The following is a 27,036-nucleotide window of genomic DNA, read 5'->3' on the forward strand; positions in this document are numbered from 1 at the left end:
GATTGCTGCTCTTAATTCCCCGGAGTGCCGACATCGGCGAATGCAGATCTTCCGTACCGTACATCAAATCAGCAACATCAAGATGACAACAGTTTACCGATGGGCTTTGCCTGTCCGAGAACAGCTAATAATGCCTTGCTCCAATGACCAATGATGAGTTTCGTGGCCTACTTCTCACCATAGTTGTGCGGCCCTAATCTTCATCTATCCTCGTTACTTTCCCTATCTGGTAAGCGGCAAGAACGTGAGCTGCTTGACAGAAAGGGAAGAAAATGAATAAGGGGGACTGGGACCACTGCAAGCTAACCGAGCAGGACATTAAAGATAGATTTAACAGTTGGATCTCCTCTCCGTTAGACCCCAGGCTATCTGCGCCTGTCACCCAGGTCCTGCTCGATAATTGGTTCGGGAAAGTAGCGGTGCCGAGCGAGTTCGCAGTGACAAATTGGGTTGTCGTATCTAGCCCGCGATACACAGCCTAGTCATTCAGAGAGAAAAATATCAACTCCGGCAAACCTTCCAGAGTACAGCATCTTCCCTGATCAGCAACAGCATTTCCCAACAAGAGCAAACGAAAGATCTCACGATCTTTTGGAGCGTTAGAGCCAGCGCCTTTACCCTCGCGGTCATACCACGGATCGATACTGCTCGCTGCTCCAGGTTTTGGCTGCCTTCGGGGTCATCCCGAAACGCCCCGAAGGCAGCTTTCTCTCGCCGGTCCTGATCTGGCTGGGTGATTTGGCCCGAAAAGCATGGGAATATGTGTTGAGACTGGTCGAGGGCATATACGGAAATCCGTTCGAAGTGCGCTATTTCCGGGTCAGCTTCCTCTAACTCACTCTCCACCATTATTCCATCTCGTAAGGTTCAGCAATTGTCCATAGAGCCTCCGCGGGTCGCTCCGAGCGAACACATTCCTGACCTCCTCCTTCTCCGAGTCACTCTTATGGACTCGATTTCAACCTTTCTTCACCACTACTACCTGTCACACAGTCATCTTCATCCCCCAACCATCCCCCCCCCCCAACAAAGAGGAGGTTATAAGACATGTTCGATCTGGGTGACTCCTGGGTTTGTACGTTCGCGCATACCTTTGCCTGGTAGGCACGAATCGACTTTTCGCCTTCTTCAGAATGACCCACCCAGCCGTCCGTCCCTGCTTTGCTTTCCGTTTTGCACCCACTTCCACGGGGAAAAGAGGTCAGCGAACAGGCAAGAGACCCCGGCGTTGAACCGACGCTCACATGCCGAGGGTATTCGATCGGGCAATCGGGGTTTCTCTTCGACCATCGACCATCGCTTGCGGTCGTGACTGGCCGAACAGTGCACACTCACATCCTACTTCGCGCTCGCTCGTTTGGGAACTGGCGCGGTCCGCAGTCGGCAGTTATTTACTTTCTTATTGTTGCTCCATCCCCCTCCTCGTCCCCCTGGGGGGATGTTTTCGTTTGCCAGCGCGCTCCTCGCCCGCGCGATTTCCAAACGTCTTGCTGGAATGGGCCTGTTTTTTTTCCTTCTCTTATAATAGGCAACGTGCAGCAGCAGCAGCATTCGATACATCTTCGATCTCCAAGCAGTGGAGAAGGAAGAAAATCGGAAAAGAAGACACACGTCCCATGCATCAATCGTATGGATGCGTACGCCGCAGTAAGAGGTACCAGCAGGCAGAGGTGTGGAGCAAAAACTCCATCCCAGAGGATGAAGCCTGACTGGACCATCGCTGGTACCGCTCGGGCTGGTCTGCGCCCGAGGAATGATACAATACACAGGGGAAGAAGCTGAACTTGAAAGCAGCGGCGTACCAGAAGAAAGAGCGAACATGAGCCTTTGCCTTTTTCCCCCGGTTTCCTGGAGTCTGTTATTTCGTGTAACGTTTCGTGGCTTTTTCTTTGCTACTTCTCGTTTCTAATACTGTCGATCCTATGTGTTCGTTCTGGTAATGTAAGTTTCCACTCAACCCCGTTCCACTGCGTGCCAGCGTGGTTGCGACGCAAAAGTTCCGATTTGCTACATAACCTAATTTTCGCCGAGGTTCGACTCTCGGTGTGCCACTTGGAATACCTACGGGGACCTTCGGATGTACTGTTGGCGGGCAAAGGCGGAACGGTGACGGAGACGCACAACTATTTAGCAGCAAGAGTAGTGTGTGCTCCCACACTAGCGTCCCAACTCAGGGACGTAGAAACTATTGCTTACTACTGGCATACTGGCAGTTTTCACTCGTATTTTTCCGACCAACTCCTGGAAGACTATTGAGAAAGTCTTCGCAACGCATCATGTGAGTCGGAGATCATAGCGAGCTACCACAGAGAGCTCCAAAACATCCAAATGCACCGAGGAAGCAAAACTGTGTCCGGCTATAGAGCCAAGATCGAGCCAATAACGGTATCGATGGGTCGGTCGCAGCAACCGGACCGGATGGATATCGCGCGCGAACAGCCCGCCGTAGAAGGTGTACGAAGGGAAAGAGGAGCAAGCCATCAGCTCTAGAGTGTACATTACTCATACACGGTTTGTTCCAAGCTTGCAGCACGGTACGAAGGCAGGGTAGATTTTATACCAGTGCTCTACCTCAGTTCCTCCGGAGTTTGACCACAATCTACGCAACCTAGATTGTGCGCTTCCCGGGAGAGAATGTTAGCATACTTACGTGGCTGTCACTGCGCCCCATCGCTCCAACCCCAATATTGATCTGGGTACCCACTGTCGCGAAGCTGATCCCAAGACATTCCACCTTCTGGGGCGCTGGGTGAGGAAAGCAAACATTACATCAGGCCCACAATGCAATGCACCGGTAATGGGTGGGATCAGTCAGCGCACAGGACGCAAACGATACGTTCGCGGTGTAAGCCCCGTATTGATGCGCCGGGACCATTAGGGGACAGAGGCTTTTCCACCCTGTCATGGTGAGACGTTTTTGTGATCTTCTTCCTCTACTGCCTTTTCTTTTCGGTTTGGTTGTGCCATACCACACGCGCACGCAGTGCAAAGAAATGGTGGGATAAGGCATCGAAACTGTCGCTGGATATTCGTTCTCTGGACCTGGGCTTTGTATCACTGGACTGTTTATCACCGAATGTATGTCAGAGACCCGTAAACACAGACGTGTAGAAGAAATGGGCTAGGAAGGAGGGGTGTAAGTGGTCTCACCGATACCGCGTTCACTCATGTGCACTTGCGCATGCAACGCATTTAGTGCAAGGATGTTTGTAAATGCCTGAGGGCATTCGAGTTGGCTGTCACAGCAAACATGGAATGGAATGGAAAAAAGCGATCCAGTAGGTCACCGGAAGAAAAGTAGGTAGTTGTTAAGCTGATCAGGAAAGTGCGTTGTGATGTTTTATTAGCTGACATGACGCCAACTCGCCCAAAGCACTTGTCCAGTCCTGGCAGGCTTTTAATCTAAAGCGCTCCAGCTTAGCTTCACTTCATTAATCTGTTTGCAAGAGGCTGGGATATAGTGTAAGACATCCCTGCCAAATCTCGGCAAAGGTTTATATGAATAGGGTACCTTGAAATTGCCTAACTCACTATGAGATCCGAAAGCATCAGCCTCAAGCACAAAGATGGACTGAGCTTCCCGTATCCCAATCTAACTGTGTAGAGGCGATTGGGTTGGTTTGGAATTTTATTTCATCTTACGGGACATACCTGGTCATGTCCACATGCCGAGGAGTTCAATGCCTTTTTGTCTTTTTAGCTGGTGTGTGTTTTTTTTCGAAAACGGGTCACCGTTTCCGGGCGTCCCATTTTCGCTTCAATGTTGGGCCTCTTGTTTCCTGCGTTTTTTTTTCACCTCTTATTTTGGAGATTTTCAAGTGTGCATTGAACATGGAGCTGATCATTCAAAATGTTACATAAGAACGGTAGAGACTTTTCGTAAATGGTAACAATTTTCTCGTTCCGATACATCTGGCCTAGGCGAGCTGGAGACGAAATGTTACACGCTCGCGGGAGCAGCGGAACTGCGTCTAGGGCAAGGTGCGACCAGGGGTCATTCGAGTGAAATTGTCGAGACCTTGGCAAACAACTTGCATCCGATGCCTGATCCGTCAACTGCGGAGATGCCCGCTTGGCTTGCTGCGGGGGAGGACCGACTATTTGGTAAGATCACGTACCGGCTATATGGAGATGCGCGAGATCATCATCATCATCATCGCTGGTCAAAGCGATCATCTCATCACTCGTCGTACGCTGTGCCCAGGCAGCATGGGCAACGGGGAGCGTTTTGGAGAAGGCCGTCTAGGCTGTCGTTTGTCGCTGTTTGCACTATTTCTAGTGCAAAACTGCGTCCCGCACCGCCACCACCTCACTCGCCAGAATCAAGTGACGTGAATGGTTTAATAAATAAATTGCTACCGCTGCTGCATCTGCGGTGTGAAGCGGGCCTACGAGCTTACGATGGGTTCGTATATGAGCGGTGACACTGTTTGCTGACGACTAAATCGTCCAGCGTCTCAATGTTTGAGCACAAACACACACACACACACACGTACAGTCAAACTTCCCGCATGCTAAAATCGTTTAGCTGCTGATCGACATCAGAGCTCGACGAGGCGCAAAGCGGTGGGCGTCGAAAATGAGTGGTCGTCCGCACAGGAATGAATGAAATCTTCGCATATCAACAAAAAAAAAAGCATCAACAACAACAACAAAAACAGCAAAGGAAGCATAGTAAATTATATGCATATGGCACAGAAGACGGCAGAATTTAGCACTGGCTCTGTTCGATTGACCTAGAAACCGGCGTTCGGTTCCACCTTCGCGCGCTCGTATCCGAAAATCCGAAACAAGTTCCGCCAGGAACAAGATTTCCGAATGTAGGTGAGATTGAATGTTATTTAGCCAAAAAAAAAAAACATACACAAAAACAAAATAAATGAACCTGTCCCGTCTCGAAGTGGTCATCGCATCGGTAATAGGTTCGTTTTAAAAGGGGATTGTTCGCACGAGATACGATCTCTTCTTCGGGGTGGAACTCTGGTTCGACCATCGGACACGGTTGAGAAGCTGTTAACATCGTGAACCATGTCTTTAGACTTGACTTACCTTTGTGTGTATGTGTGTCTAGAATCTATGCCCATATATGCCGTGTGGGTAAGTGAAAGCAAAGATATCGGTGGAACAGGTCTGGATGGTCGAAAATAACGGTGACACGGTGGTTATGTTCTGCGAGTTTTTTTTTTGGTTCATCATCTTTCTCTTCACCCGTTGATTTTTGAGAGTCTTCTTCCTATGTGCAATCGTAAAAAGCTCATCGTTTCTTGTTGAGAACGAGAGAGAGAGAAAGAGAGGAGTTTTTGTTTCTTTTTCCATGGTGTAATGACCTATGCAGACACGCTTGCTGAACTTGCTTTACCAAGAAACCGGATTAGAATCGATCCCGTACGGCTCTTGCCAGCACGTATATCCAATACATCACCAAGCTGCTCTTCGGCTATTGGTAAATAGAACGCTATTTACCAATACCAGAACTGCAAAGGCAGTCTGCTTCGTTCTCCTACGATAAGACCGATAAGTAGATCTCATGTAGCATAATTTACACGGGATCACTATGAGTGGGAAGCGCGTATATTTCCGGTTTTCTTTTCTGGCTGAGCATACACCTAGGAAGATGCTGTGCCTGGGCACCATCTTCAGGGTGGAAGATCTGCGTTCAGCTCTCCTGCCTCCGTAACGCGTGTTGAACGCAGGCCCCCGCCACTCATCAGTATGCAGCGCGGGATTCATTGATTGTGCCACACCACGGCAAAAGTAATCGACGCCAACGCCTCGGCAGCGTCTGACACCTGTGTGTGTGTCTTCCACAATAACCTGTCAACCCTTGGGTGATGAAGGTGCATGTCCTTCCGCTGTGTTCCGCTCACCCACTGCGCTTGTCGGTTCGGATCTGAACCTTCCTCTCTGTTTCTCTCTCTTTCTGTTGCTAGCTTCAACACTCACTCTCTCGTGCGCGCGCTGTGCCGCTGTGCTCGTTGGCAGCCAAACTGGCGCCTAACGGTGTCACCGGGTTTGATTTCAGATTCCTCCTACCCGGTTATATTTATACATCTACGTCGCTCACGCGGTTTCCCACGAGCCCGCTGTCAGGCGGCGTGAACCGGAATCATGGTTAATAAAGCGCAATAAGTCGAGGCTGGACAGGCTGGACCGGCCGAAAGGAAGGCTCATTTGTGTCTTTTACGCGTGTCCACTTTGCGTTGTTTCATTTGTGTCAGAACATTCTTTTGCTGCGACCGGCTCACCGTGAGGCGAGCGGTTATTGACAGCATTAAAAATTGGACAGCAGGAATAACACGACCAAACCATTACGCGGACTAGGCGAACGATTGATTTGTCATCTTAATTGAGCACGATTATTATTACGTTTCCCGTTCCAGCCTGTCGCTGGGCTCGTTTATCACCGGTTGTGGTAATAAAAGGATAAGGTAGCTGCTTTAAACACAAACACTCGAACTAATTGGTTCTGGATCAGATATTGCACGCAAAGTCATACACAGTTGTTAGTGATGGCCCAATATCAGAGGTTCGTCGCTTGCTGGTAGTAGCAGTTTTCCAATCTATAAGAACAAAATCATTGTGGCACCAAATGTTTCCACAAGAGAGAACTGTAAACACACACGCACACAATGTTTTTTTTTTTTGCCCGAAGGACATTGGCGAAACACGGACGCCCTTGCGCATCTGTCGGTCAGTAAGAGCGAACCATTAGGTTTGCCCGTCTGCTTTTGTTTGTTAATAATTCGCCCTAGCCCCATCCGGCCATTCTAGGCCCTGGCCAGGCGGCACAAATAAAGAAAGATACCCGGTGGGAAATCACTCGCCCAAGATAGGCGAGGCTTGCCGCCTTGACCGCGGCATTCACCGTTGACCGTGGCTCGTGTCGCGTGCTCCCCGTTCAGGACGGCGCTTTGCCCGTGGTGATGAGACATAAAAAGCAAAAAGCTCAACAACAACAACAACAAAAACGGAACGCCCGTTGATGATGATGCCCTCTGTTTTAAGGTGGGCACGCAATTCCATGGTCCACACGAACAGCTCGAGCCCCGTCACAATCGCGAGATCACGGGCAGCTTGAATGCCGGCGCATCTTGCGGCCAGTGTTGGGAGAAGCGATTTTAATTTTTAATGCACGAAACAGCCCTGTGGACCCTGGCGCTTCCAAGTGTTGCTTGTTGCGGAGGGGAGAAGAGGGGTTGTATTTTATATTTTATTATTTTGCTTGCCCGGGTGCGTGCAATTTTGCGCCAGCATCGGGGGATGCAGGTTCAAATTTTCCCATGGAAGCGACCTTTTTGGGAAAGACGAAAACAAACGAAAACACAACGTCCAAACCATTCCAACGGCTACAGAACGGCTTCACGCTGGCGAAACGGAGTATCGGGCGTTTGGACGTTTGCTGTACAGCAAGCAGTAGCTACTTCCGTGGAAGTGTTCAAAGTTTTGATGTTGCGAATGGTGTGTTTTTATTTTGGTGTAAAAATAAAGAACTGACCTTTTCCATCTCCTAGTACTTTTATCTCGCACTTTGGAATTAAGAAAAAGAGAGAGAGAGAGAGAGAGAGAGAAAATTCTTCATTTCAAACGTTCTTGATCTCGGCTCCAAAAGCTTTCGTTGCACTTTGTAGCACATAATTTGCAACGAACACACGGACGCTACTTCACGGTGCGCAGCGCAACCGGTTCGTATCCGGTGGAAGCGACGAAGTCTCCCGCAGCGTAGGCTTACGCACACCGAAGCATTAACCGAAACTGTAACCCTTGTATAATTAGGGGGAAGCGAACGACCGTGCACTGCTTGCTTTTGCTTGCCTTTCCTCACACACACACACACACATTGGCCGTGTACGGAAAGGGGCCGCAAGGGAGACGGGGAACCCGACCGCTAAGACATTTCCAGAGAATCCAGGTGAATGATCCGTTAAAACCATTTCACACATTTGATTAGCAAGTTTCCGCCAGCTCGCGCCACGGAGCGCGTGAACGGCCGCGGGACCGGCCTGGATGGTCAGGCCAAGCGATGGCGCAACGCGAACGGTGCGATAAGCAGGCGAGAAGCCGAGGAAGAAAAACGTGTGTGTGTGTGTGTGTGTGTGTGTGTGTGTGTACAAAGAAACCAACCGGGATGTATAGTTGGGAGGGGCAGTTTGGGGGGGGGGGCGGGAGGTGGTAAAACAGAGCCCTACGAAATGGCAGTACAAAAACAAAATCCAGTCACCACCCTTCCCTCCCATCCCTCTACTACCATCATCCTCCTCTTTCCCCTCACCCCCTCAATTGCCAGAATTACCGATCGCAATCGCTGAAAACAGCAACATGGAGCTGAGGGGCGGGAGCGAGTGGCTAATAAAAACCTTTTCAATAATGAAGGGGAAAGGGCGAGGGAACAGGGGGGAGGGGAAGGGGGATAGAAATGCGAGGAACAAAACCAAGATTACGGTTAACTAAGAGCAAAACAAAAAAAAAAGGGAAAAAACTACAACTTCGAACAAAATGCTACGAAATGCGAGGAAAACCAAAAACGGCAAACGGGAACGGCAAGCAAATTTGATGAAACAAAAAGAAAGGAAAACGAAAAGAAAGAGGTGGAAAGAGGGAGGGGAAAAAAACACGGGCAGCCTCACACACATAGACACATGGGAAAAGTAAGGGTAAGGGGCGGACCGGGGCCTGGTGCTCGGAAGAGAGCTCGAAAATGGAAACAGGGAAACAAGAGCAGGGAAGCAAGACGGTGACGAAAAGCAAGTAGTCCAAAAGAAAACCCCGTGTGCGGCGCGAGTGCCTCCGCAACGGAGGAAAATGAACCCGATCGCATCGCAGATTCGATCCGCACGCTTTGCGCTCGACAGCAGGGTTGAGGATGGGATGGGGCGGTGGATAGTCGAGAATGAAGCTAAACTAGCGGTCTGTACCGTGTGTGTGTGTGTGTTTGGGGAGAGGAGAAAAGGCGGAAGGGATCGGTGTATGACTCCAGAGCGCCACGGGCCTCGCGCCGATGCGATGGCCCAGTGGGCCGGTGGGGACGGGAAGTAATTGGGAAGTCAGTTTCGACTGCGCGCATCTTTCGCCTCATGGACGGGGGGGGAGCTGGAAAGGGGAGATCGGTCGTTTCTCACCACTTTTCTCGTAAGACAACGAGTCCAGCGACCAGAAGTGCGATGGCCGCGCGCGAACGAGAGAAAAAAAGGGGAGAACCAGTAACGGCGAACCAGGCGAGCGAGATGAGGCGATAGAAAATTGAATTTGATAGAAGGCTGCGCAAACGGGGGGGTTCGCACAAACGCGGCCGCAACGAGGGATTCTCAAGGTTTCTGGCCTGCGTCGAGACCGTGCATCCCGTTTGGGGGCATGTTTTGCGCAAAAGGGGTTCTCTTACGCAGCCGCAATTAGCATACTTTGGCGGCCCGGTCGTGGGTACGTATGGCTCGAAAGCGACCGTAGGACTAGGACAAGATGGTTTTGGAAGAGTATCCTCGGATTCCAGTACCCTCTCGCTATGATCTCGCACACGCTCACACAAACACACGGAAGCAAAATACAAATAGCAAGAAAAAGGCAAAATGCTCAATTAAATTGAAATAATTAAAAAAAAACTCACCTCGTCTTGGTAAATTTGGTCCTTTTGGGGTTTCCACTCCGGTCAAGAGTGAGCGCGCTTTGCTCTCCACGGGATTTGATCGCTGATCGGTTCGCTCCTAGTGCGCGCGCGCGCTGGCCACGGCGCCTCCGCCCGACCCTGTTAGCTCCTGTCCAGATCCACCGCTGCTGGTGCGTCCGCGGCAGGACGGGGTTGATTGCGTGCAGGTGTGTATGTGCGTGTGTTTACGTGTGTTCGTTCGTGCCCTTTCCCGGTGCTGTAAGCGGGCTGAAGGAATTGCGTTTCCGTAAAGTCGAACGGCTGCAGGAATCGAGCGCAAGGCGACGATCGAGCGCCGATTTTGAAGCACACATTCGCACACAAAGGACACATCAACACACGCCCCATGCATCAAGACACACATACACACACACATAGATACAGATCGGTTCGGGCAGATTCGCGGCACGCAGGATTGATGAACGTAAGATGTGAAAGAACAAGAAGAAGAAGAAGAGAAAAAAACGTTAAAAACACAACATTAAATTAAAAATTGTAACAGCGTGGGAGTGATGCTAAAAAATAAAAATATTAAAAAAAAAACTTAAAACATGCTAAGTAACACATTGCGCTCAATACTAAGTAATGAAAACGACCTCACAGTAATTTCATAAAAAAAAACACATTTAACATTGCTACCCCCTTCCCAGTCCTGAGGCGATGGATTTAGCATTGCAAGCTTGTTTAAGAATCGTTTCAACGATTGGCAGCAGGTTGGTAGAAGAGTGGCGCGCGGCAAGGTGCAGCCAAACAATAAAGCGGATCTCGCTCGGCTAAAAAGCGCAGCGCATCGGAGCATCGGGTTTGATTGAAGACGTCGGGGCCAGGTCGCGGCCAGCAGGCCAGTTTTAGGTGGTCCGTCGAAAAAAAAAAGCGGTCGCCCCATTTCTATGTGCAAGCAAAACGCTGTTACCACACCACTTGTTGGTTGAAGAAGCGGAAGAAGTTCCGTTCGCAATCGCACACACAAGGCACACTGGTAAAACTGAGCTGCTGGATAGAAGCCTTCCGCTTTTTTACGCTTTGTTTGCTAGATAACCGCGCACGCACTTGCTTGCATTTGCAAAAAAAAAGGCCGGAAGGAAACACTTGCAAGATTGAACTGCGTTAAGATGAACACCTTTGCTCAGGTCACGTCATTGCGCGCAGCGTTAACCATTGGGACCTGGACCCTGACGGTGGCGATCGGCAGGCCTGGCACGACGGACAGTTTCTACACTTCGATGGTCTATCAAGGAGTCACGGATCACCAGACAACAAACCCTCTTTTGCAGAAAAAAATCAAAAAACAAAAAAAATCCCAAAAATAACAGCTCAACTTCTAACAGCTTACAGTTAAACACAGGCTGGCCACACTTGGCCACTGGCTGGGGGTTTCCGGCAAAAGCGTTTGCTAAGCTGGCCTACGACTGGCCACACCGACCACACAAAACAGACTGAATCTGGCTGGCCAATTCCTAGAGCCACGGAGGACACCTCGACGCGAAGCTGCCTGCCCTAGCGATTCTGTGCCAATGCCGTTTTTCTTGCTGCCGTACACTACTATCGTTCTCTCTCTCTCTTTCTCTTTCTCTCGCTCTTTTGCTCTCCATCCCCAGCTGCAACCAGCATCCCTTACCTCACTCTTCTCTCACTACTCTTTCTGTCCGACACATACACTACACGAAGTCTGTCCTTCTCTCGGGTTCGTTCTCTTCCGGCCACACACGCTAGCCCCGGGCGAAGATGCGCTGTCTGTGATGCCCAACCGTCCGTCGAGGCGTTCACGTACCAACTAAGCGGACGGCAGCGCATCACCGGCACAGAAAGCCTCCGCTGCCCGTAGTCTCCATCCCCCCAAAAACGGTGTGTACCTTTTGCCGCGATTCTGGTTCCTTCCTGCCCCCCCCCCCTTGTCCTACTCCCATCCTCCGCGGCCACGCCACCGGACGCACAGCCTCCCCCCAAAACTCCCCCCTGAGTTAAATTCTCGATATCTCGTTTGCTCTTCGCTCGTGTCGGCCGCTCGCACGCTCGCTCTCCAATTGGTGCACTCGCGGTCACTCATTTTCCCGCTCACGCCGCGCTTTTTCCTCATCAATTTTTCCTTCGAGGACGTTTGCGCTCTCGTTTCCTTTGGCTTTGCTCCGCGGCAGAGTGCGGCCAGAGTGGGGGGTCGGGGATTACGTTCCTATTTCGCTTTTGTCACCACCGGGAGTTATGATAGCGATTTCTAGTTAATTTTGTTTTCTAACCACACATCTCGTACAATTTAGTCCAAATTTGATGGACATTTTCTGGTGATGTTTCCTCGAGCTCTGGTCGTAAAACAAACGGTTAGAAATGAGGAGACAGAGAGTGAGAGAGATAACAAAACCCCGAGTTAACTCGTCGTGAGTGCAGCTTCCGTGAGTGGTCGGACGGGGGAGATCCACCGACTCCACATTCGATGTCGCTCTCGCATCACTCGGGGTAGCTCTCATCTCACGCTCCGCAAGCATGTCATCCGCCGCTCATCTCACTGGGCGGACCGGACGCGCACCACCACCGAAGGGGTAGCTTGATTGGCCTCAGCACTTGCATTCTAGGTTCCGCCTGTGCGGGATGCTGCTCGCAGATATTTCCCTGCATAGCTTCCCAGCTTCTTCTACTACTGTTCGCCTTTCTTTGCGCCTGTTCCCTTTTTCCCTACTTGTTTGTTGCTTTTTCTTTGATTTCAGCACCCCAATCAAAGATAGTTTGTGTGTGTGTGTGTGTGTGTGTGTGTGTGTGTGTGTGTGTGTGTGTGTGTGTATGCTCAACCTGCCTCCATTTGAAACCTACTTCCAGTCGTATCCTACAAGTGTTTCCACAAACCAAGCATTTTGTTCACACACAGTCCCGTGTGTCTGTTTGCTTACGAGACGGTCCAGCATTGCGAACATGCGCTCTGGAGCGTCCACTTGAGTCCCTGCCCCGGTGCTGTGCTTCCCGCCACCGTCGCCGTGCTACATTTCTGTGCTAGTTGGCCAGCTTCTCCAGCGTCACGGTTTCAACGGCACGACGTATGGCACGTGTCCGCTTCAGCTGCGCTACCACCGGCAACACTTGCAACCGCTACGCCAAAAGGCCGCGCGCTTGCATCCCTACACTCTTCTCTGTCGCGCGCACTCACCAATCGTCAATGAGTGCAGCCGTTGCTAGGACGACGCCAGACTCTTTTCCCGCACCCCGTGACGTTTGATCCTTCGGCCGATAGGCGGTTTCCTTCTCTCAAATTGCTCGGAAAAAAGGCGCAAACAGAACAGTCTAATTGCGAGAGAAAGAGAGTTAGGCGATTCACAAATACTCTTTGCAGCAAAAAAAAAAAGGAAGAATGTAATCCCCGCCGAGAAAGCCGTACCAATTTGCACCAAATTTTCCGGACCGGCAAGGGTGCCAGACTTGGTCTTGCAAAAACCAAAAACAAAGAACGTGTGCCAGGTAAAGATTAAAATGGAACATAAAAGATGCATGAGAGATGCTCGGACGGGATGCAGAGCTCGTACGGCGTTCGGTTAGGGGCACACGCACATCACAACTCTCTTCCGCTGAGAGCCGAAAGAGAGTCGATGACCTGTGTGCGGGTGGTAGGCAAAAGCCGGAAAAAACACCTCCAAATGGGGTGCTCCGGAAAAAAGCGCGTCACCCGGTGCGGCCCAATCGTCCAATGGACAAGCCGGCATTTTTGCCGCGGGCAAATAGATGTGACACAAAATTGAAAATTATGTTAAAAGAGCACAGAGATTTAGATTGAACTGAGATACTACGATCAACAAATCTGTGCGGTGGCACAGAGAGTGCGCACCATTTTTGGCAAACATTGTTTTTTTGATTGTTAAAGCCTATTGTCTCAAAAAAAATCACTTGTCTGTCCGAATGACCCAGCTGCCACAGGTTTCGCCCAAGAAGTGGCCAATGATCACAGCTAATCACACACACACACACACGTCACGCGTCGCTGGGAGGACCGTAGCACAGAACCGTAGCAGTTACCGGCACGGAATAAGTTTGATCGTCGATGTTTTTGGGGCAGCAGCAAACCCGGTAGTCTCCTGGTGCTGGTGTGCATATGAGTGTGTGTGTATGTGGCGTGAGTCCTTGGCGTCCGGTGACGCCAGCAGCAGGTTCGTTGAGAGGTGAAGCAGGAGTTTTTTTTCTCTATTCACGGCTATTTTGTTCTTCCAACTAATTTGAGCACTCAAGTTCACAATTTTTTGAAGTTTCGTCGCCTGAAGCGAACTTTTTTTTTGCGTTTGTGTGTGTGTGTGATCTGATTGATTCGCCAAAACCAAAAACTAGCTTATTCAACTAAGTAAACCTTTTTGTTCCTAAACTTCCCACAGACACACACACACACACATACAAGCAAGGAAAACTAACTTCTAGACAATCTTCCAAAGGGTCACTTGATGCAATTGCAATGTCACTTCTCAGGATGACTCGTGCACACATACGCACACACACACACACAAACGCACACACACACACACAATCACGCATAAACATGCACGCACTTGGGAAGGATGCTGCGGGTTGTTTTTGTTTTTTTTTTTTTCCTTTTACCAGGACACACATACAGCAAACGCGTCCTGCCACACTTTGAGCCGTTTTAGCGTAACACGATTGAGCTCTGGCACAAGAACACAACAACAAAGGGGGGGGGGGGGACCAAAAACTGAAGCACTGAAGTTGTTGGAAAGTGGAGCCGTTTGGTTGTCGAGGCGAGGCCTGGTGGATGGCGACGAACGCGAAGTGTCCTAAAGACCAAAATCCTGCTTACGCACTTTGCACGCACCGCACGCGGGGACACAAATGCACCGTCGGACGAATCAGTCACGAATTTCTACTCCCTCCCTCACCCTCCCTCTCTCCTCCCCTTCAAATCCCTCCCTCGTAGCGCCTCCTCACCCGCATAAACCGTACCGATTCTCGACTTTGTTTGCCGCAGCGCTTTCCCGTCAGGTACCACGGGACGGGTGTCTTCTGGAAAGCTCCTGTCTCGCCGAGGTGTTCTCTTGTACTATTGCCGTCGACGCTGGTTGCGTCCTCTTAAAAGAGCAGAAACTTAACAGCGCCACCATACCGCTCCTTCCCGCCCCTTCCCTGCGCTGCCACCCCCTCCAGCGGCTTGCAAAAGATGCTCTACACGCACCGTTCCCAAACCCTCCGCTCCAGTTCGCGCTCGCCACCGTCTCTACTTCCACACCCCCCCCTCCCCCCCCCCCCCCCCTAACCCATCCGCGAAAACGCTCCAACTGGCGAGATATTCGAAATCCTTCCCTACACTGTTCCCCTTGTCCTACCCCATCATGCGCCCTATGCTGTGGGGTCTCGCAGGCCAAGCTGACGTGAGTGACGCGCTCGCTCAGCACAGGTGACGACGACGAAGACGGCGAGTAACTTTGTATGAACAACAACAACAACAAAAAAAGGGCAAAAATCGCACCGATTCTCCCGAACACTGGTGCTGCTGTCTCGCTCTCTATCTCTATCTGCTCTCTCTTTCTCTCTCTCTCTCTCCTCTCTTGGAGCTGATGTTAAGGGAAGGAGACAGAGAGAGTGAGGGGTAGGGGACGGCCGTACGTGCACGATAGATGTGCTGAGTGTCGGTTCGGTCCGTCCGTCCGTCTGCTTGGCCCTTTTGCCGATGCTTTGCTTTCTCTGTCTGGCTGGAACCGCTCATCTTCGCCCGAGCGCCCGTCAGATTAGTAGCGGCATCTCTTTTCTTGTGTGTTTTCTTTCATTTTTTTCGTATTTTTTTTTTGCTTTTTTGGGGGGAGCAGACGATCGGGAAGACGACACCTCTTCGCTTTTCGCCCAACATGGGCCAACCTGAGAGCAACAAGAAGCATCGCGCGGCGACCGGTGAGAATCCGGCAAAAAACCGTACCGTGAGAGGTCGTGCCGCTGCCGCACGGTAGCTGCTGATGGCTGGATGAAGCTCGCCACTCGGGGGATGGAGACGTGTGGGCCTTTGTCCGTGGCCGGCGAGAGAGAATCGTAGCAACGCGCGTAGCAAGAATTATCGCATTAGAGAGCGAACGATTGCGATGGTGATGGTGGTTGGGAGGGGTGGTGTGGAGAGCATGAGCGAGAAAACCGACCGAGGTTTACGCGAAGGGGGCAATCGGAATCCTTCTTAATAGCTAATTTTAACAAACTCTTATTAATGCGATTTGTCGCGTTGCATACACGAAGGAGGCTTCAAGCTGGAGCTTTGTGCGATCGCGTACGATCCTCCCTCTCGGCGAAGCTTCTGTGGCACGGAATGGATCGAAAATGGAAAATGGAAATTCAGCTGTTGCTAAAGTTTTGCTACGATTTGTTCGATTTGTAGCAAATACTATTCAAAAATACTTTTTTTTTAAATTCAAGGACAAACATTAAAGCAAACATTAAAAAACTAGCAACCTTCAGCACAAAGGAAGCTTGTAGTCGTTGCAGGTATTCTTTGACCATGCCCTCTGCGTCGGAAAAGCCGGATCGCATCTCGCATGCGTTTTGCTCTCTGTTCGAAAGGATGGTTTGGATGATAGTTTCGTTTTCGCTCTGTAGAATCGCTCCCCTAAACTTGGCTTAGCGAGAGGAGAATCGCACAAGAGACGCGTGAAGTGAAGACAAGAAAATGAGAAAGAAAAAAAACACGCGAGAAACGAACTTCAAAACCGGGGTGGAAAAAGATGTGGACAAGGTTGGAAAAGCGGAAGAAAAGAAACATAACGGCAGAACGTAGCGAAAGAGAGCTACCGTGAAGGAGAGAAAGGGAGAGCAGCGCAACGAGAAAGGTGTAGTGATGCCATGCGGATGAGATCTGCTGGGCTTAATATTCTGATCAGGTTGTAAAGGTAAGGTTTTCGGTCCTACACTAACGGGAATGTACCGATGCCAAGGTGACACAGCCGCGTCGCGTCCGCCGCATCTCGCGAGGCTCTGAGCGATCTTGGCTAGTGCTTTCCTTTTTGCTCTTGTTGTTTGAATACAACCTAGTTGGTGGTGGAGGGGCAGGTGGCAGGGAGCGAAGGAGTGTAACGTAATGGGAGGAAAGGGGTATGTGAGCACATCTACCACCAACATCCAATACCATCGGAGGATCGTTTATGCCGAACATGTCCACAAGAAACCCTCAAGCACGGCCTCGCTAGAGCACCTTGGATTGGCGCAGTAATTTTCCGGGAATGCTATTCCCAGCGGGTCCAGTTTACTATTTTTCCCTTTTCACATTTGTGCAGATGAGGGCGAATGGGACGGGGTCGGTGGAGTGGGCCTGTCGCTACCCCGAGAAACGTTGCGTAATTCGTGCGCGGACTGTGGACTTCTTTTACTGTATGTTTGTTCGACATTGAGGTTTGGGCGGAAAGGTCGCCCAGGGTATAGTACACTCTGTCAGTTGTCTTTAGAAATGAGGTCAGACACCGCACGGGGGTTCGCGAGAGCAATTTCCCACGTCATGTGGCCAGGAATCGATTGCCCTTGTTTGATCTACTAGTACGATCGTTTCGGTCTTAAGTTACTTCCAAATTCACCAACATCTCCTAGAGATATCGGAGAAAATATCGCTATTAAAAATCTCTTTCAACGTCGAGTGATGACGCTCAATTAAGTTCAATCGATGACGCTGCCCGGAGGTCACTCATGATTTCCAAAAACACATCTCAAATTGAGAGCGTTGTAGCAAGCCTTCGTTGAGGTCCATCTTTGCCTCCTAGGAAATTCCAAAACATCCTTGCGGGGCCGGGCTCCTGGGCAATAATCCAAGGTGAGGGTTGTCGGGCTGACATTGAAAGATTCGTGCCAGATATACCTTTGCGTGCCGCGTTGGGGTGACTCAACGATCACTGAGCAGAGCGCGGCGTTGGGGAATATCCAGACAAGGTAGAGTCTTGGGTTGGTCTTTTCCCAGCGCCACTGGAACCTGCTTTAGAGTTGGCACGGGTGAATCAACTGTGCGAGGGCAACACGTCACCGATCGGTCGTTAGGCGCTGCGGTTTAATATTTATAAACTTGCGGCATTCCAGAGATTGCAATCCCCGATGACCGATGCAGAATCAGCATATCCGATTCGTAGGCGTTTGTTGGGTTTTTATGCACATTTGATGTAAGTACGACGCATTGTTAAGTCCAAAATCTACAACAGAAATTTAGAGGGAAGAAGTACCGTCAGGAACAAGCAAACTGAACTTCACAGGAGACATTCAGTCCGGAGATCTTCATCTATGCGATCTGCAGAATTTTAAAATTCATGTCAAAGTTCAAGTCAGTTCAATTCAAAATTGTAATAAATAATGTGGATCCAACATTTTTCATTTAAAGTATGTTTGTATAGTATAGCTCTCCCGACCAACTACACTACTGATTTACGTTTTTATTTTGCTTTTTAGAAGTATCCTATGCAGTGAAAAATAAAATTAAAAATGACCGTTTACATTTTAACTACATCATAGTTTTGTCCGAGCAGTGATCGCAAGAGGATTCTTATAAGAAATATATCATTTATTCATATTTATTTCATTATTCTACATTCCTTGGTTTGCATGCTGTATTGTACCGTATTTTAGCATGTATGCTGTATGCGTGACCTCCTTTTACGTCACAAATGACCAAATTCAGTTTAAGGCGGTCGTTATCCGTGTAGCCACCTCTCAATTGAAATGCTATTTATGTAGATAGTAATGATAAGGGTAACATAATTGATTATTCGTTTCAAACCACCAGTTTGGACAAAATGGAGCAAATCTAAGAATTGTTATTTAATGAAAAATACAATTTGTAACAATTTTGCCAAAAGTACCAACATGGTCAAACTGACGATCAAACATCATTTTTTAAACATGTGTTGTTAAATGTTTAGTCAAAAAAAGATATACAAATGGGTGACAATTGTTATGCCTATTTTTTTCAAAATCGCGAGGCTGTGAAGTGTCTTAACAAAATAAACTCTATTTCAAACAATGGTCAAATATTTGTATTTGGATATTCGGGTGAAATTACAGACTCGTTCCACGATAGCGCAAATGTGTGCAGTATGTCTCATTTTGTTTGAGATAACATAACATGGTATGTCATGTTGGATGGAGCATATTCTTTTCTGAATAAACACAACAAGGTTAATTCATATTTCTGACAACATTTAGAAAGACACAGCCTGGTGGATCGTATGGATATACATATTGTATTTGGTTAAAACTGCAACAAGCAGAGATAAGACAGTCGATTCAAAAAAGATTTTAAGATATTTTTTTTTGTTCTGCGATCACGCTGTCCCGGTAAATGCAACGAATTAGAACTAAGAAGTTGTGGTACTAATGTTTTCTAATAATGAGACGCTAGCATACTTGTATAGTGTCAGCATATATTACTGACTCATTCATCATTTGCTCAAATTTCATCATCATTTCTTGCACAGATTTTTTGCCGTATATTCCGCCAAGATGATTTGTTTATAAATGTGACCTGCAGCTCGAAAGGGTTGCTCGTCCATGGTCTAGTAGATCACATCAAATAATGATCAACAGCTTGTCCATTCGTGAGTATTAGGACAGAGGGCACAGAGTGTTCGAACTGAAGACTCTTTTCCTCCTTGATGAAGTTTGAACTATCGCGACCCGAGGATATATTCGTCCGCCAACCGGCATTGCGTGGCATTACGCAACATATCCGGGGAGCAATCAACGTACCACAAGGTCACGAACATTTGCGACATGCTGCAGGCCGCTCAAAATGATAGCCGACAACGGACGTAAGTATTCGCCACTGATATGTGCATTGGATGTAAGCGTCCCCAAGGCTGAAAGACACAACTTTTTGTTGGAAATAATTGTCTTCTTTATGTGTGATATGAGATGCGCAGTTTCAAACTACGTACAGTTTTTTAAATTATATTTTTACCCACCGCTACTGTTTGCCACTGTAATACATTCTATCGGGTGTGTTGTTTTGCTAAGGGTTTTGTTTTGTTTTCCATCTGCTTTTCTACTTTGCACTATTCTCGTTTCAAGCAGCAGCAGCAGCGAGAACCTTGGGGGCTCCGAAGATCCGACTGCGGTATGCGAGTCTGGCTCGGCACGCAAAAATACGGTACATAGATTCAGAGCCACTCATGCGGATTATTCCCGGGGCCTGGGATCATGCTAGCGAACAGGCTGGGTGATCAGTATCATTAGAAAATGGCGCAAAGTCGAAACGGGCGAAGACCGTAGCTAGGGTGAACTAGGAGATTGCGGCGTGTGAGGAGGAGAAGGTTGATGGGGGGAAGTACAGGCAACAAAAAAAAAAAAACAGGAAGATGGCAGACACACGATCCAGCGCAAACAAGAAGCGTAGAACAACATCAAGCAAAATAAAGGCAATGATCGCCCAGCGCTATCTACCGCACCGCGACCAGCTCCAGACCGGATCGTTTCCATAGCAAGAGGTGAGAGGAAGCGGGGAGGAAGATGAGGCAATCTGGCAGGGCATACCAGAAGAGTGGAGAATGCTGGTCGTTCGCTGCACGCAGCACAACCCCGGGCAGATTGCGCTGAGTCAGTGGCCGGCAGCGGGGACACATCTACAGAAGGGGCAAAATCGATGGAAACGCTACGGCACGTTGCCCCTAAGCATAAGTTACGCAGGCCTACACCCGCACAGTATCGAAGCGAGCGCACAGTGATTTGTGTGGATTCAAACAATCCAAAAATATCTGAAGAGAGCAATGTGCGTTATTTTGGCGCCTCCGGCAAAAGAAAAGCGCGTATGCGACCCCCTTTTTGCGGCATGACCTTCAGCCGCGGTTGCGGCTGTGTGGTGAAATGGTCCGGCGAAAACGGGCAATGTTGCCGTTGATTGCCTGCAGGACACGCATTGGCATTGGCCACGGTCGCGGGACTTTGGCGTGGCATTTTGGCATTTTCGGAGGTACCGTTTGGGGTAGCCTCCGGCAGCCAGCCTGCCAAAAACCGGGCCGTTGCTGACGGCAACGCGCAGTAACGAACCAGAGGCTGCCCCAAAACACAAGCAGCAACGCGATGCACAGGTAAAAGGTAAAAGCAAATCCTAGCAAAATATCCACCCCGCACACACTCGCAAACTCTGGCACGAACCAGGGGTTTACATATATTGGAATAATTATAACGGAATCTCTCCGGCTGCATGACCGCTGACCGGACGGACGGAGGGGGTAGGGCTTGGAGGCTGTTTCGAACCGACCGTGGCCATGACCGCGTGCATGTGCGTTTGTGTGTGGTGCCGTGCTATGCCTGTCGGTCGGGCTCGGTCTTGGCGTTCGGGTTCGGGCGAGCTGCGCACGGCGCGAAGCTGTTCCACTCTTGCAGGGCTCAAGAGCAAGTTGCGTAGATGCGGGGCAGCCTCTCATTACGGAAGAATGGAGTGCGCTTGTCTGCTGTCTCTGCATGCTCACTGGCACTAGTAGTAGTAGTAGTAGTAGTAGCAGTAGTAATAGTAGTAGTAGCATTAGTAGCTAGCGTTTTCGCGAACCAGCGGTCATATGTTTTTTTGTCCGATCGAGGAGCTGCCCTTGCGCAAATAGGTAAAGAATCGCATTAATATCGATTGTGTATTGAAGTTTCAAGTGCACCAAGCGCGTGGCGTGGCGTGCTGTCCGTCATCGTGTCAAAGCTGGTAAAATGAGACTGATTGTAAGCTCGTTAAAATGTATTTTGCACAAAATTGAGCAGAAAGGGAACATATTCACCCGAGGTGACATATTACTGGAATATTTGCTTTTCTGTTTTGACTCAGTAATGCTTATAGACGTTTTTCTTTTTAATACTACACTACGTTTCTAAATCATAACCGCACCTAATTTTGTGAATTTATGGCAGTACTAATGTATGAATAGTTTTGCAAAACACGAAACATATGTTTTTGAATGTATTAATAATATCATAATTTTAAGAATATAATTCATTCTCTTTCTAAATTTCAAAAAATATTATAGTATTTACATAATTTATTATTGATAACAAAAAATCTTAAAATTAGTGTTTTAAAATTACAGCTTCATCTATTATTTTATCATATTCTTATCGCAGTAAACTATGTGCCTATCGATTAAATCTAGTAGCTATTAAAAATTTGCCATTGTTGTTTATTAATTTTTGCCATTCAGTTTAAGTATGGGTCGGCGAAACTAGCTCTATGAACATGAAATAGACCGAATTGATGCTTGCCAAGCACTTGGCAAAACTAACCACGGAATTGTTGTACTACATCGAAGATCTGTGAAAGTTATTATTTCATTTCATTTCATTTATTTCATTTCATTTATTAGTTTCAATATGTCTGCCTCAGGGGTTGAACATATAATTGCTTAAAAACCTAGTTGGCCCTATTGGTACTAAACTAACTGTAACTTAATTAAACTAAGGGGAAATAGAAAAGGATGTAACAGAATGGAAATCCATAGTGAAAGGAAAATAAGCAGCAGATAAGAAGAAAATATTTAAAACAAAAAAGAATTTTAAGAATAAAAAAGACATAATTAGAAAAAATAACAAAGAGCCGGAACATAAAATTAGAAATTTAAATCCCGGTAATGTTCATTGAATTGACGCAAACAAATTAGCCACGGGTCGTTAATGCCAAACGCTGTATTGCGGAAAGGTATTGCAAGAGCAGTCCGATTTCTTAAACACCTGAAAGGAACATACCAACTAAGTTGGGAAAGCAAGTCTGGAGCATCTATATTATCAATTATCAATTCACAGCAGTGGTCGATTAGTTAGAACTGTATTGGGTGAAAAGTAAATCGGTATTGCAAGAAAGCAATGTAGGACTTATAGCGGGTCCGATTATAAATGCGATACGCCGTTGCTGCATATTTGAACAGTCGTTTAGTGTGTGGATTACGGTATTCCCGATAGTCGCGTAAGTAGCGCTGCTTATCACGTTTCATGGATTTAAGAATTGAATTGTACCAGGGAGGAAAAGAAGGGGCTTTACGTAAAGGACAGCACAATGGGAAAGCTGAAGACACTAGCTATGTGAAAATAGAGACCGCTTCGTTTAGCGAAGGTGCCGAGTGCACACGTGACCAATCGGTATCTAACAGCAAATTATTAAGTTTTTGAAAATCACACTTTCTAAAATTATATGAGCAATAGAGGTTACCTGTATTACTCCTAACATGAGTCGACAACTGATTAACGGATGTGTGATTAATAGAAGTACACAATTCTAATGCTGGGTGATGCTGATCTTCAGGTAATAGAGGAGAAGCCGATAATGAAGGAACACTGACGTGAGACGCGTAGTTATCATGAGGAGAGTAGTAGAAAATTAGGTCTAATTGAACATTCCGAATATTTAAAATGCCACTGAGCTGACGCAAGTTATAAAAACGAATAATGTCGAAAAACGCATCAACGGATGTAGGGGAAACTTGTGCACGAAAATACTGATGTATTGTGTCGTGTATCCAAGAAATATCAGCTCGATTAAAGTCTCCCAAAAGCAGCATACGATCATGTTTTGATCATGTTCATCCTCGTCACTATACTATCGATCGTTGCATCAAGTGCACTGAGCGTATTTTGGTTTTTTTGGCGAGAGAAGGGGGTATGTAGATTGCACCGATGAAGATAGAGCGAGAGATGTTTTGATAGTAAATATTGAGTGTTGTTGAATGTTGCGTATGACCGAGAAAGGGAGCAATAGTAGACGGGACCATAACAGTCGATGTAGACGGAAAGGCAGGCATTGCACATACTGCTGCTGCTGTTGATATTGATGTTGTTGAATTAATTGTAGTAGCTGTTGTTGTAGTTGCTGTTGTTACTATTGTTGTTGTTGTTGGTATTGTTGCAGGCGTTGATGTAAGTATTGTTATAGACGTTGCAGCAAAATGTTCGTCTATGGTGGGTTGTTGGTTTGGCTGCGTAGGTTGTAAGGCAGTGACAGGGATGCTGGTGGTGATGGGGACGAAAGCTGCGGGGACGATGAGGTGAGTATTGGTGATTGTGCGTCGATTAGTGGCGGCGACTGTGGAGCCGGTGGTTGCTGTTGATGTTGGTGCAATGCGTGTGGTTGGTATGGGAACTGAAACTCCCGTTGCGAACGGTAATCGGTAAATTCACGAAACGCAACTTCAGCTGGCCAAGTATTTTGAGACAGAGCCACATTCTTCAAAGTTGATAGGATGCCAACTTTGAAGGAAACGAATGTTAGTCGGCTCAGATCCGCATCATACTTGGTTAACCGGCGAACAAGTATATCGTTTGTATTGAGCTTAGATTTAACCCAATTTGCCATATCGTCGGGAGTCACATCAGGACTGATGTTGGTAAAAAATAGCCAAAAACGAGGTTCAGGATTAGCCACGGTTTTTATCTTAATACCATTATCATCAGTGTTAGTGCCTCGCAGTAGTGGTCTGTTGCGATTATCGAGTATTTCCCGTTGCATGTGTGAGTGTTGTCCGAGATGAGTGCCTTCGTATAACTGTGTGCGTGTTGACTCTAAGGCACGGATATTAGTCGGGGCAACAACCCTTTTCTCCGTAAAAGGTAACTCTTTAATTAGTTCGACTTTCATTAGTGCCAGGGAATCCGTGATTGTTGATGTTAGTTCCTTGATGATAAGTGAAGTTGATGTCTTTTCGCAATTCTTGCAAAACCATTTTAACTGGGAAAATCTTCATAAGTCACGTAAGGATTCACTTGAGAGGCCAATGCAGGACGGATGAAAGTGTTGTGCGCAGCCACCATCACATACAAACGGGACACCAGTAGTGAGCTCCAGGCAGATTCCACAATTCATCTTGCTCACTTTATATATGTGCAGTTGGATGTAAGTGTAGTGATACAGGGTTTTCGAGGATTATATAGACATGTTCAGCGAGTTGTAGATTCGTTCAGGCATATAATAGACTCTTTCAGCGAGATATAGAATTGTTCGGAAGTAGGCGTTGACATGTTCAGCGATTCTGTAGAGCTGTCATTTGTTTTGTTTACACACTGTGCCGCAGGGTTCAATTTTTCATTCTTAAAAGTCCTAAAAGTAGCTAATAATCATTCTCCAAGCTGTTGAATATATAAATTAATTGAAAAAGGAATTTTTTTCGAAAACCGTTTGTTTACCTTCTGATGAGAATGATCCAACTTGCAGTCCAAGGGGAACGAAAGTGACAGCTCTACAGTATAACCGAACATGTCTACGCCTACATCCGAACAATTCTATATCTCGCTGAAAGAGTCTATTATATGCCTGAACGAATCTACAACTCGCTGAACATGTCTTTATACTTACTTACTTACTTATCCGGCGCTACAACCGCTTTGCGGTCTTGGCCTGCCTCAGGAGTGTAATGTGGGGGTGTCATATCCTATCAGCAATACTCAATAAAAGAATACCTACAAATCAAACACGAAACAGAGTTTAAATCAAGCAAAATAACTATGTAACAGATATTCGATAAATATTCTTATAGTTTTTTTTTCAAAACTATCGCATAAAGAAAAAGTAATTGTAGAATTCTTCTTCTTCTTTGGGCATAACAACCGTTGTCGGTTAAGGCCTGGCTGTACCACTTGTGGGCTCAGCTTTCAGTGACTTATTATTTACTATAGCAGGATAGTCAGTCCTACGTATGGGGGCACGTTCTATTCGGAGCTTGACCGCATGATGGACAAGTTGTTAAGTCGTACGAGTTAACGACTGTACCACCAGACCGGCCCAATTGTAGAATACGAGAGAATAATACAGTGGAGCCCCTCACAACGAGTGAAACTTATAACGACTTTTCTACATAACAGTCAGATCGATATACTTCACACATTCTCTCTTAACGATCAGCATTTCCTTCAATTTTCATTATCCATCTAGCAAATGAGATTCGATACTAAGAATCGTAAAATAGAAAACTATTGCCAGAAGAAGAAGGGCAGTATAATTGTGCAGTAGTGTGTGATATAATGATGAGTGTTTTTTTTGCGTTTCGATACTAAAATTTGAACAACACACGATCTACTGATTGCAAACATTATGAAGACATGTTCCAGTTTACAGATGCATATATGCGTTTATACCAGCACATTTTCGAGCCGGGATCGTATTATTTCACTTTTCATTCAAATTAAACGGAAAAGAGTCTCCCACACAATGAGTAAGGCACTGGAATGGATCAAACTGCGGCGTTTCACTATGTTTTTATTTGAACTATGTTTTGAATTCCAAATATACTAAAAAATAAAACTTAAAACACTTGACGTATCTAGTGTTATTTCCAAGTGAAGCAAGTTCCCACTGTCTGCAAAGTTTAATAGTGAAAACAGACCAAAGAATTAAGATGCATCTTTACCATGATTGCAAGTCGGCGAAGCGAGGTGGAAGGAGCGAACAAAAAACTTACCGTTTCCTATTCGATCAGCTCCCAATCACATAACTTTTCTGTCACCCGCTTACCATTTGTACCAAAAAACCAGCGAGACGTAAAAGCGAAATGCCAATCGGGCAGGGCCACCGGGGAAGCAAAGCCGCTTTGTCAAATCGAACGCCAAGGGAAAGCAGAAAAGCTTACCCTTTCCGTGTGCTAGCGTGTGTCGAAGTAAAGGGTTGCCGTGTCGGCTGTCACCCTGATTGCGCGTGCGCGCGCGCATCGTCGTATTCTGCATCCTGCACCCTTGTTCGAATCCCTAGAGGGGGGGGGGGGCTAGCGGTGGCGGCGGCGCCCTGGAATTTCAAATGTGTGCTCCAGTCTAAAAATAGCTTGCAGATGCGCTTTTTCCAGCGTGATGCGCACCAGAGAAGATTCCACCGCAGCAGCATCAGCAGCATCAGTATCATCGGGAAACGGTTAAGGGGATGGGGTTGGGTGTGGGGTGTTATACGGTTAGATATAGTTCAAGATGGGACAGCCTCCAAACAGGTTCTGCGGGTAACCGTAAACCAGGACAAATCAAGTCTATTTCGGGAACACCCGTCCATACACAAAGACACGCGCACTCGCATTATCATAATTGTCGTTAAAAGGAGATTAATTTCTGACTAGCTAAGAGAGCTGCTGATGAATGTCAATTGAGGAAATTTAGGGCTTTTAACAATACAAAAACAAAAAGGAAAAAGAAAGGTTATTAACGCAAAAAGTTTAAAAGCAAAACAATCATTGAATGTTATAGTGCAGATAGCAAAAGACGAAGCCAACCTGCTGAGAAAAGCGCGACGAACATTAAAACATAATTCAAATTAAACGAATGAATGAAACACCGAACCAGTGTCACGTGTAGTGATGATTTAGTGTTATGCGTTCCTATTCGGACCTCACTGCCATGGACCTAGTTTGCGTTGCAACAAACAACTGACGCACAGCGTAATGGACAACATAAAAACTCTATCTTCCCGACAGGAAGCCACGAAAATGTGTTCCAAATAGGCGACCGAAACGCCACGCACATACGTAGGATTT

At 47.4% G+C, this 27,036-nt stretch overlaps 1 protein-coding gene across 4 annotated transcripts in view; it reads right to left on the minus strand.

Annotated features, from left to right (window-relative positions):
* The window catches only part of LOC1277410 (microtubule-associated protein futsch), a 38,271-nt gene extending 23,598 nt beyond the window's left edge, over nt 1-14,673 (minus strand). Inside the window, exons 1-2 of one of the 4 annotated variants that reach the window (XM_061644911.1) lie at nt 14,561-14,673; nt 9,599-9,898 (exon numbers count right to left, since the gene is read on the minus strand). The gene's annotated coding sequence lies outside the window, so the exon portion shown is untranslated. Of the gene's footprint in view, nt 1-9,598; nt 9,899-10,970; nt 11,125-11,255; nt 11,416-14,545 lie in introns of those variants that run through there. The other 3 variants (XM_061644935.1, XM_061644929.1, XM_061644923.1) reach the window with 3 other exon arrangements.
* Nucleotides 14,674-27,036: the final 12,363 nt, after the last annotated feature.

This window comes from Anopheles gambiae, chromosome X (assembly GCF_943734735.2).
Source record: "Anopheles gambiae chromosome X, idAnoGambNW_F1_1, whole genome shotgun sequence".
Taxonomy (NCBI): Eukaryota; Metazoa; Arthropoda; class Insecta; order Diptera; family Culicidae; genus Anopheles; species Anopheles gambiae.